Source organism: Carlito syrichta, unplaced genomic scaffold (genome assembly GCF_000164805.1).
Source record: "Carlito syrichta isolate Samal-C Ts95f unplaced genomic scaffold, Tarsius_syrichta-2.0.1 Scaffold314788, whole genome shotgun sequence".
NCBI classification, from domain to species: Eukaryota; Metazoa; Chordata; class Mammalia; order Primates; family Tarsiidae; genus Carlito; species Carlito syrichta.
This window is the reverse complement of record NW_007258884.1, coordinates 139,142-147,833: the sequence shown is the minus strand read 5'-3', so window position 1 is coordinate 147,833 and position 8,692 is coordinate 139,142. Positions and strand designations below refer to the sequence as shown.

Below are 8,692 nucleotides of genomic sequence, written 5' to 3'. Positions count from 1 at the left end.
TAGCATATACCTGTAGTTCCAGCTACTTGGAAGGCTGAGATGGAAGGATTGCCTGAGTCCAGCAGGTCAAGGCTGTGGTGGCTTGAACATGTCAATGCACACTAGCCTGGGCAACAGAGTGAGACTCCAACTAAAAAAAAAAAAAAAAAAAAAAAAAGAAGGAATCTGCTAGGAGAATGGCGTCAGCAAGATGATCAGGACCGTGTAACCCCCTTAAGAGCGACATATACTCCACGGGAAGAGGTTTTCCTACTATTTACTGCGCATGTTCTCCTCCACTCATGAAGGGATGCTGACGTGGCTATTTGGTTATTGGATACATGCAAATACTGGAAGTAATAAAACAAAGCAGCTTTTTAGACACTCTCTAATTCACTCTTGCTTTCTCATGTATCCTGAATTAGTGAGATCTTACAACATAGAGTCCTAGAAGTACAGACAGTGATGTCCTGCTGATGACATGAAGCAGCACGGAAAAGGGCACCACTGACTTCTAGACCAAGCCTTTTCACAGTGGGTGAAGATGGACTAGTGACTAAACATCATTTGATGTTCTTTTTTTTTTTTTAAAGTGGTGGCTCATGCCTGTAATCCCAGCATTTGGGCGGCAGAGGCGAGAGGACTGCCTGAGCCTAGGGGTTCAAGATCAGCCTGGACAACTTGGAGAGACCTCATCTCTACAATAAAACAAAACATTAGCCGGGCATAGTGGTGCGCACCTGTAGCCTGTAGTTGGAAGGCTTAAGAGGAAGGATTGCCTGAGCCCAGCACTCCAGCCTGGGCAACAGAGTGAAACTCTGACTCAAAAAAAAAAAAAAAAAAGTAAGAGAAAAGTATTTGTTGTTTATGTAAATATGTTGTTTAAAATATCTATGGGCCAGGCATGCAGTGGCTCACTCCTGTAATCTCATCATTTTCGAAGGCCAAGGTGGGAGGATTGCTTGAGCCCCAAAGTCTGAGGCCAGCCTGAGCAACATAGGGAGACCTCGTCTTGAACAAAAATGATTTTGGCACCATCAGGCGTAGTGGCGCACAAGTGTAGTCCCAACTACTAGGGAGGCTGAGACAGAAGGATCGCCTGAGCCCAGGAGGTCGAGGCTGTGGTAAGCCATGATTGTGCCTCTACACTCTAGCCTGGGTGTCAGAGTGAGACTCTACTAACTCAAACAACAACAACAACAAAAACTATCTATGATGTAAAACCTCTTCATTTAAACTGGAAGTCTAAAAATAATATTGAAAAGAAAACACTACTAAATAAGATGTGTACCTTATTCTTATCACTTGGCCTTAAGTATTTGCAGTATTATCAAAGGAAAACAATTACAAAACTAGCCTAACAATTCTGAAGCACAATTTGGCAGCAATAATCATTTGTATTTAAGCCAAATTAGGAGTCATGGGAATGATATTCAGCCTGTATTTAGGAACCCTATTTACTGCTACAGAAAGTCAGGATACTGTCAAGAAGGGACATTTTAGATTGCTCTAAAATTTTGTTTTTATTAAGACAGAGAAGAACAAAGGAGATATTTCCTAATAAAAGTTGTGTGACATGTTGAAAAAGAAAAGAGGAAGGTAAAAATAAGACAGAAGAGAAAGGCTGAGAAGAAAACCTGGTGCAGGTCAGTTATTTGGAACACGCATTCATTCATTCTACCTTCATGCAACAATGATGCTAATACTTACTAGGTGATATGTGCTTTTACACCGAAGGGGATTTCAAGCAATATTATGGTAACTGCATTCTTTGACAACTACAAATGCCCTCATGATCTCATCAAACCCTAATCCCCTCCCAAGGCCCCATCTCCAAATGCCATCACACTGGGGCCAGGGGTTCAACATATGAATTTTGGAGGGTACAAACATTCAGTCCATGAGCCCGTAGGATTTAGTCCAAGAGGGTCTGTCCCTTCGGTCTACACAACCCCGTCTCCTGGCCTCCTTGAGTGACTAAAGCATCCAGGTCCCAGACACCCTGAGGTCCCACGCCCCATGCCTGGACACTTCCCGCAGCCACTCTGACAAATGCGCTTGTAGCTGGAATGGCTACACTCGTCAACTCCAGACTGGTCCTCCAGCACGTCTTCCTTAAGAGAGTTAAAATGCACTTATTCAGCCAGGCTCGGTGGCTCAGCCTGTAAGCCCGTGCTTTGGGAGGCTGAGGTGAGTGGATTGCCTGAGCCCACGGGTTCGAGACCCGCTTGGGAAATTTGGCGAGACCTCATCTCTTCAATAGATCAAAAATTAGCCGAGCGTGGTAGTGTGCACCTGTCGTCCCAACCACTTGGCAGGCTGAGGCAGAAGAATCGCTGGAGCCCAGGAGGTGGAGGCTGCAGTGGCCGGGAACAGCCACTGCACTCCAGTCTGGGCGACAGAGTGAGACTCCAACTCAAAAAGAAAAAAAAAAAGAAAAAAAAAAAATGCACTCATTCTAAGTCTCAGAGAGTCCAGAGTTAATCCAGCTCCCTCCTTTCTTTAAACCTTTGTACCTTGCTACATGGCTTCCCCTTGGCCTGGAGTCTAGTCCTTTGCTTCCCTGCCAAAGATTCAAATGGGCCATCACTTGCATTCTGAAAACTCACCTGACATGCCTCTCCCGCAGGCAAGTTCTTTACCCCTCCTTTGAGTTACAGTCAATTTTAGCACACAGGTCTATGATCATTCTCTATGGTATTTTTTTTTTTTTTTTTGAGTCAGTCTCACTCTGGAGTGCAGTGGCATAATCATGGCTACTGCAGCCTCGACCTGCTGAGCTTAGGCAAGCCTCCTGCCTCAGCCTTCCAAGTAGTTGGGACGACAGGTGCATGCCACAACACATAACTAATATTTTTTTCCTCTAATTTATTGTAGAGACAAGATCTCACCATGTTGCCCAGGCTGGTCTTGAACTCCTGGGCTCAGGCAATTTTCTTGCCTTGGCCTCCCAAAGTGCTGGGATTACAGGCCTGAGCCATCACACCTGGCTGTAATTATTTTTTAAATGTCTGCCTCTCCTACTAGAGAGTGAGCTCCTGGCCCATGCCTTACCCATCTTTTTATCCCTGGATATAGCAGGGTCTAGTTAACAAGTGCTTAATAACCATGAGTCATTTAGTCTATGAATATTACATATGCTGGTTCAAAACATAGGGAGAAAGGAACTCACATTTACTGAGCAAGTTCTGTGCTAATCCCCCATTTTATTCTCATGACAACTTTGCAAGATAGGAATTATTAGTGTGAATAAAACTAGAGGTGAGGAACAATTTTTTTTTTTTTTGAGTCAGCGTCTCACTGTCACCCAGGCTGGAGAGCAGTAGCATGCCCATGGCCACTGCAGACTTGAACTACTTGCTGGGCTCAGGTGATCCTTTTGCCTCAGACTTCCAAGCAGCTAGAACCACAGGCATGCAGCACCACACTCAGGTAATTTTTAAATTTATTGTAGAGATGAGGTCTTGCCAAATTGCCCAGGCTGGTCTCAAACCCCTGGGCTCAGGCAATCCTCTCACCTCTGCCTCCCAAAGTGCTGAGATTACAGGCTTGAGCCACTATGCCCAGCTGGAAGACCCATCTTATTAGAAATAAGAGTACTTATCCACGGCCATACCACTCCAAATGTGCCCAGGCTCATCTCATCTCAGAAGCTAAGCAGGGTCGTGCCTGGTTAGTACTTGGATAGGAGAAATAAGAATACTTATCCAAGATGTCGAGGGATTGACCTGATCTATTTTGGATTAATAACATTCTGGGTTTAGTTACCTTACTATAAAGGAACACCATGATGAAAATGATGATTTAGTAAGTAAGATGTATATGTGTGATTAAAATTCAACATTCTAACATAGCCTGTACCTAACTAACCAAAACATGGAAATGGCCAGGCACAGTGGCTCATGCCTGTAATCCCAGTGCTTTTGGAGGCCGAGGGGGAAGGACTACTTGATCCCAGGAGTTTGAGACACCTGGGCAACATGGCGGGACCTCTTCTCTACAAAAAAATCAGGAAATTAGCTGGGTGGTGGCGTCTGCCTGTAATTCATCTACTTGGGAGGCTGAGATAGAAGGATGGCTTGAACCCAGGGGGTAGAGGCTATGTGTGAGCCATGATCTGTACCACTGCACTCCAGCCTGGGTGATTGAGTGAGACCCTGACTCAGAAAAAAAAAAAAAAGACATAGAAATGACCAAGAACCACCCAGCTTAGTACCAATAGTAACGCCACCAGGATGTTGGCAGAAAAGCCCTCTGTGACCCAGTTGACCCTGTCTGTCTTCAGGGGACCGTGCCACCGGGACACACCCAGTGGTCTTTGCAGCTGGTGCATCAGACCATCACCACTTACATTGTTCCTTAGAACAAATGCTCTTCAATTATATTGGCGTGATTTTTAAAACTGGATGAGAAAATTCTTTCAAAAAATGATTCCACTGTTTGAACGCTTCTGCTGTTTAGATACCCAGATAAACGATCTATTGTTCTGATTCTGTGGTCTTAAAAGGACTTGGAAGTCATTCTCTGGTCACCACCAATCTATTCTACATGTCTCTCTTGTCTTCAGTAAGGCATCTGTGATCGTTCACAACAGCTAATTCATTACCTTTACCTCCATGAACTTTGTTTGGGTACAAATTGTGAGACGTACTATACCACGTGTCATGTCTTATTGATTTGGGAGGTTAGTACCCACTGAACATGTAAACAACTGCGAACTGGCAAACCTTCCCTTCAAACTATGTGTTTGCTGGTTGTTTTGTTAACTTGTTTCTGTGTATTGTTTGCAGGGTAGACTCACAGGCTCAGAAGCTACTGCCCCAGCTACCTTAAGGATCACCTCAACTCAGGGGCTGGATGGGAAGAGGGGCAGAAGGACAAATAAGAAGACTTAACTTCCCGGGCCCTTTTTCGTGGAGGAAAAAGGTGCAGGCTGGGCACGGTAGCTCATACCTGTAATCCTAACACTTTGGGAAGCCAAGGTGGGAGGATCGCCTGAGGCCAGGAGTTGGAGGCTAGCCAGCGCACCAAAGCGAGACTCTGCAAAAAAAAAATAGCCAGGTGTCATAGTGCATACCTGTATTTCCAGCTACTCGGAAGACTGAGGTGGGAGGATGACCTTAGCATAGGAAGTTGAATCTGCAGTGAGCCAGGCTTGTGCCACTGCACTCCAGCCTGGGTGAGAGTGAGACTCTGATTCAAAAACAAAACAAAACAAAAAGGATCAGAAAAGGCTCTGGAATTGTCATGTGGGAGCATTTGAGCAGGTTTCAGTGGGTTTGTAGGGGTTTGAGTGAAGACGCATGGGTGAAGGCAGGCAGATATGGTATTTGGTGTTTCCAAGCAGAAAGAACCAGCACAGACAGACACACAGGGACTGAAGGATGGGGCGCTGCTACAGAGGAAACAGTCTAGTTCTCCATGGTATATGGCACAAGGTGGGCATAAGCAGAAGAAAGGGCTGGGGCACCAAACAGAAGCCTCCTTTGTGGATAGTCCTAACTGCCAGGAAGCAGAGTGTGCGGATCAGAGCAGTTTTAGAAAAGCAGGCAAGTAACAGAACTCTGCTTTAGGAAGACTAATCTGGTGGCAATTTATAGGATGAATTTCCTGAAAGAGAAAGCAGGGACACGAATAAGCAAGTTAATAGGACTGTTTGCTCATTCATTCATGCATTTACTGATCATGTACTGTGTGTCAGGTACCTACATCCAAAGCTATGAAACATGCAGGATACAGCCTTGAGCAACACACGGAGCCCTCGGGAGACTGGAAGGCTGGGGGAGAGAAGGCATCATAGAGCAGGTGGCCAAGAACTCATGAGGGTGAGCACAGGGTGCCCTGGGAAGGCCCCGGAGGAGATGACATTTGGGTTGGGCCTTGAGAGATGATTGGGGGTTGGTCAAAGGAAGAACGGTGGGAAGGGGAATCTGGTCAGAAGGAACAGCTGGTGCAAAGAGGCAGCGACTTTTAAGGACCTGACACATTCAGGCCTGCAAGAAACTGATCCAGAAAGAGGTGAATTGAGCCTTTTTTAAAAAATTAAAAATAGCAGCTTGACGTGGGGACTCACACCCGTAATCCCAGCACTTTGGGAGGCCAAAGTAGGAGGATTTCTTGAGTCTAGGGATGCGAGAACAGCCTGGGCATCATGGTAAGACTTTGTTCCTACAATAAATTAAAAAAATGAAGCCGGGCTCGGTGACTCAGCCTGTAATCCCGCGCCTTGGGAGGCTGAGGTGAGTGGATTGCCTGAGCCCGCAGGTTCGAGACCCGCCTGGGCAACTTGGCAAGACCTCATCTCTACAATAAATAAAAAAAAATTAGCTGGGCATGGTAGCGCGTGCCTGTAGTTCCAGCTACTTGGAAGGCTGAGGCGGAAGGATCGCCGGAGCCCAGCAGGTTGAGGATGCAGTGGCCAGGACCGGCCACTGCACTCCAGTCTGGGTCACAGAGTGAGACTCTAACTCAAAAGAAAAAAGAGTTGGGTGTGGTGGTGCACGCCTGTAGTCCCAGCTACTCGGGAGCCTTAGGTGGAAGGATTGCTTGAGCCCAGCAGGTCGAGGCTGCAATAACCATGAGCATGCCACTGCACTCCAGCCTGGATGACAGAGTGAGTCTCCTAGTTATAAATAAATAAACAAACAAACAAACAAATAAACAATAATCACAGGCATCTATGTGCCAGACACTCTTCATTACACATGATAATTAATAGAATTCTTTCAACTGTATGAACCAGGTGCTGCTGTTCCCATTGATCAGGTGCACACACTGACTTCAAGTGCTTCGGAAATTCACTTTTTAGAGTCACACAGCTGTTACCTACAGATGATGGGATTCAAGCCTACATCTTTGCATCTGGAAAACCAACTGGTACTGAGTCCTAAAGGCCAAGTAAGAGCCCTACAGCAAAAAGAGGAACAAGCTTTCTAGGCAGAGGAAGCCCAAAGTATGTGTGTGTTAGTGGGGAAGACAGATGACAAGCCCTTTGACAAGCTCTTGCTGGGGGCAGGAGAGATGAGGATGGACAGGTTGTCAGAGGCCAGGCCATGATGGACCCTGCTTTGTAGGTTGCAGGTTGTGACGTTTAAGCTGAAACCTATGAGAGCCACGGAAGACTTACCAGCAAGAAGGGTTGAAAGGAACGGACACCTTTAAGCTGAAGCCTGGTGAGTAGGGAAAGGCTGGAGGCAGAATTTCAGGACTCCAATGAGTGATGGTAGTGGCGTAGGCTTAGAATTCACTCGTGGAAGAATTTGTAAGATGCTGCTCTGGCAGCCTGGGGGAGAACTGGATGATGGCACTTCTCATAGAAAAACGGATTGGAGGCCTGTGCAGTGGCTCACGCCTGTAATCCCAGCACTTTGGGAGGTCAGGGCAGGAGGAGGATTGCTTGAGCCCAGGAGTTCAAGACCAGCCTAGGCAACATGGCAAGAACCCCATTTCTACAAAAAATAAAAATAAAAATGAGCCAGGCATGGTAGCATGTGTCTGTAGTCCCAGCTACTTGAGAGACTGAGGCAGAAGGATTGCCTGAACCCAGAAGGTCGAGGCTGCGGTGAGCCATGATTATGCCATTGCACTCCAGCCTGGGTGACAGAATAAGACATTGATTCAAAAAAAAAAATAGAAAAGAAAAGTGGAGCCCAGCAGGTCAATGCTGGGATGGCCATGAGCATGCCACTGCACTCCAGCCTGGGCAACAGAGTGAGATGCCAACTCAAAAAAAAAGAAAACTGGGTGTGGATTTGGTAATGTTTATCAACCACCTGTGTGCAGTTTTCCTCATCTGTTCCTCTTTATTGCCTTTGGTGATAGTTTGGGGTTAGAGGCTGCCTCAGAGGTTCAGTGACTCACCCATAGTCCTACCCTAGATGGCAGAATTGAGAGCCAGAGCCAAGCACGTCCACCCACAGAGAGGCTGCCTGAGAGAAAGGCCCAGGACAGAGGTGCTATAAGCTGGGGTGACACTCTCCTCACTTCCTGAAGAAATGGCAGGGAATGTTTGCCTGTTGTTACACAGTTCAGATGCTGGTGATAGAATCTGAGCCTTGGTCTCAGGATCTGTGTTTTCCCCACTTTGCTACAATGTTTAAAATGGCTCTGAATTGGAACCCAAGGACAATAAACGTTTGGTATTCTTTCCTTAAGGAAGGAAGGAAGGAAGGAAGGAGGGAGGAGAGAGGGAGGGAGGGGGGGAGACAGGAAGGGAGGAAGGAAGAAAAGAAAGGAAGAGAGCCAGGCTCCATAGCTCAAGCTTGTAATCCCAACACTTTGGGAGATGGAAGAGAGAGGATTGCCTGAGCTCAGGGGTTCAAGACCAGCCTGAGCAACATGGCGAGACTTCATCTCTACAATAAATCAAAAAATCAGCTGGGCATGGTGGCACATGCCAGTGGTTCCAGCTACTTGGAAGGCTGAGGCGGAAGGATTACCTGAGCCCAGCGGGTTGAGGCTGCAGTGGCTATGAGTGTGCCACTGCCCTCCAGCCTGGCTAGAGTGAGACTCCAACTCAAATTAAAAAAATTGACAAAACAACAACCAAAAAAAAAAAAAAGAAAAGAAAAGAAGAAAGGAAGAGAGACAGAAGAGAGGGGGAGAATAAGAATGAGGGTGTGAGCCGGGCTCGGTAGCTCAGCCTGTAATCCCACACCTTGGGAGGGTGAGGTGAGTGGATTGCCTGAGCCTGCGGGTTCGAGACCCGCCTGGG

The 8,692-nt window shown here is 46.7% G+C and overlaps 1 pseudogene; it reads left to right on the top strand.

Moving 5' to 3' along the window:
- LOC103274472 overlaps window positions 1-8,692 on the top strand; it is a 12,697-nt pseudogene that overhangs the window by 2,348 nt on the left and 1,657 nt on the right.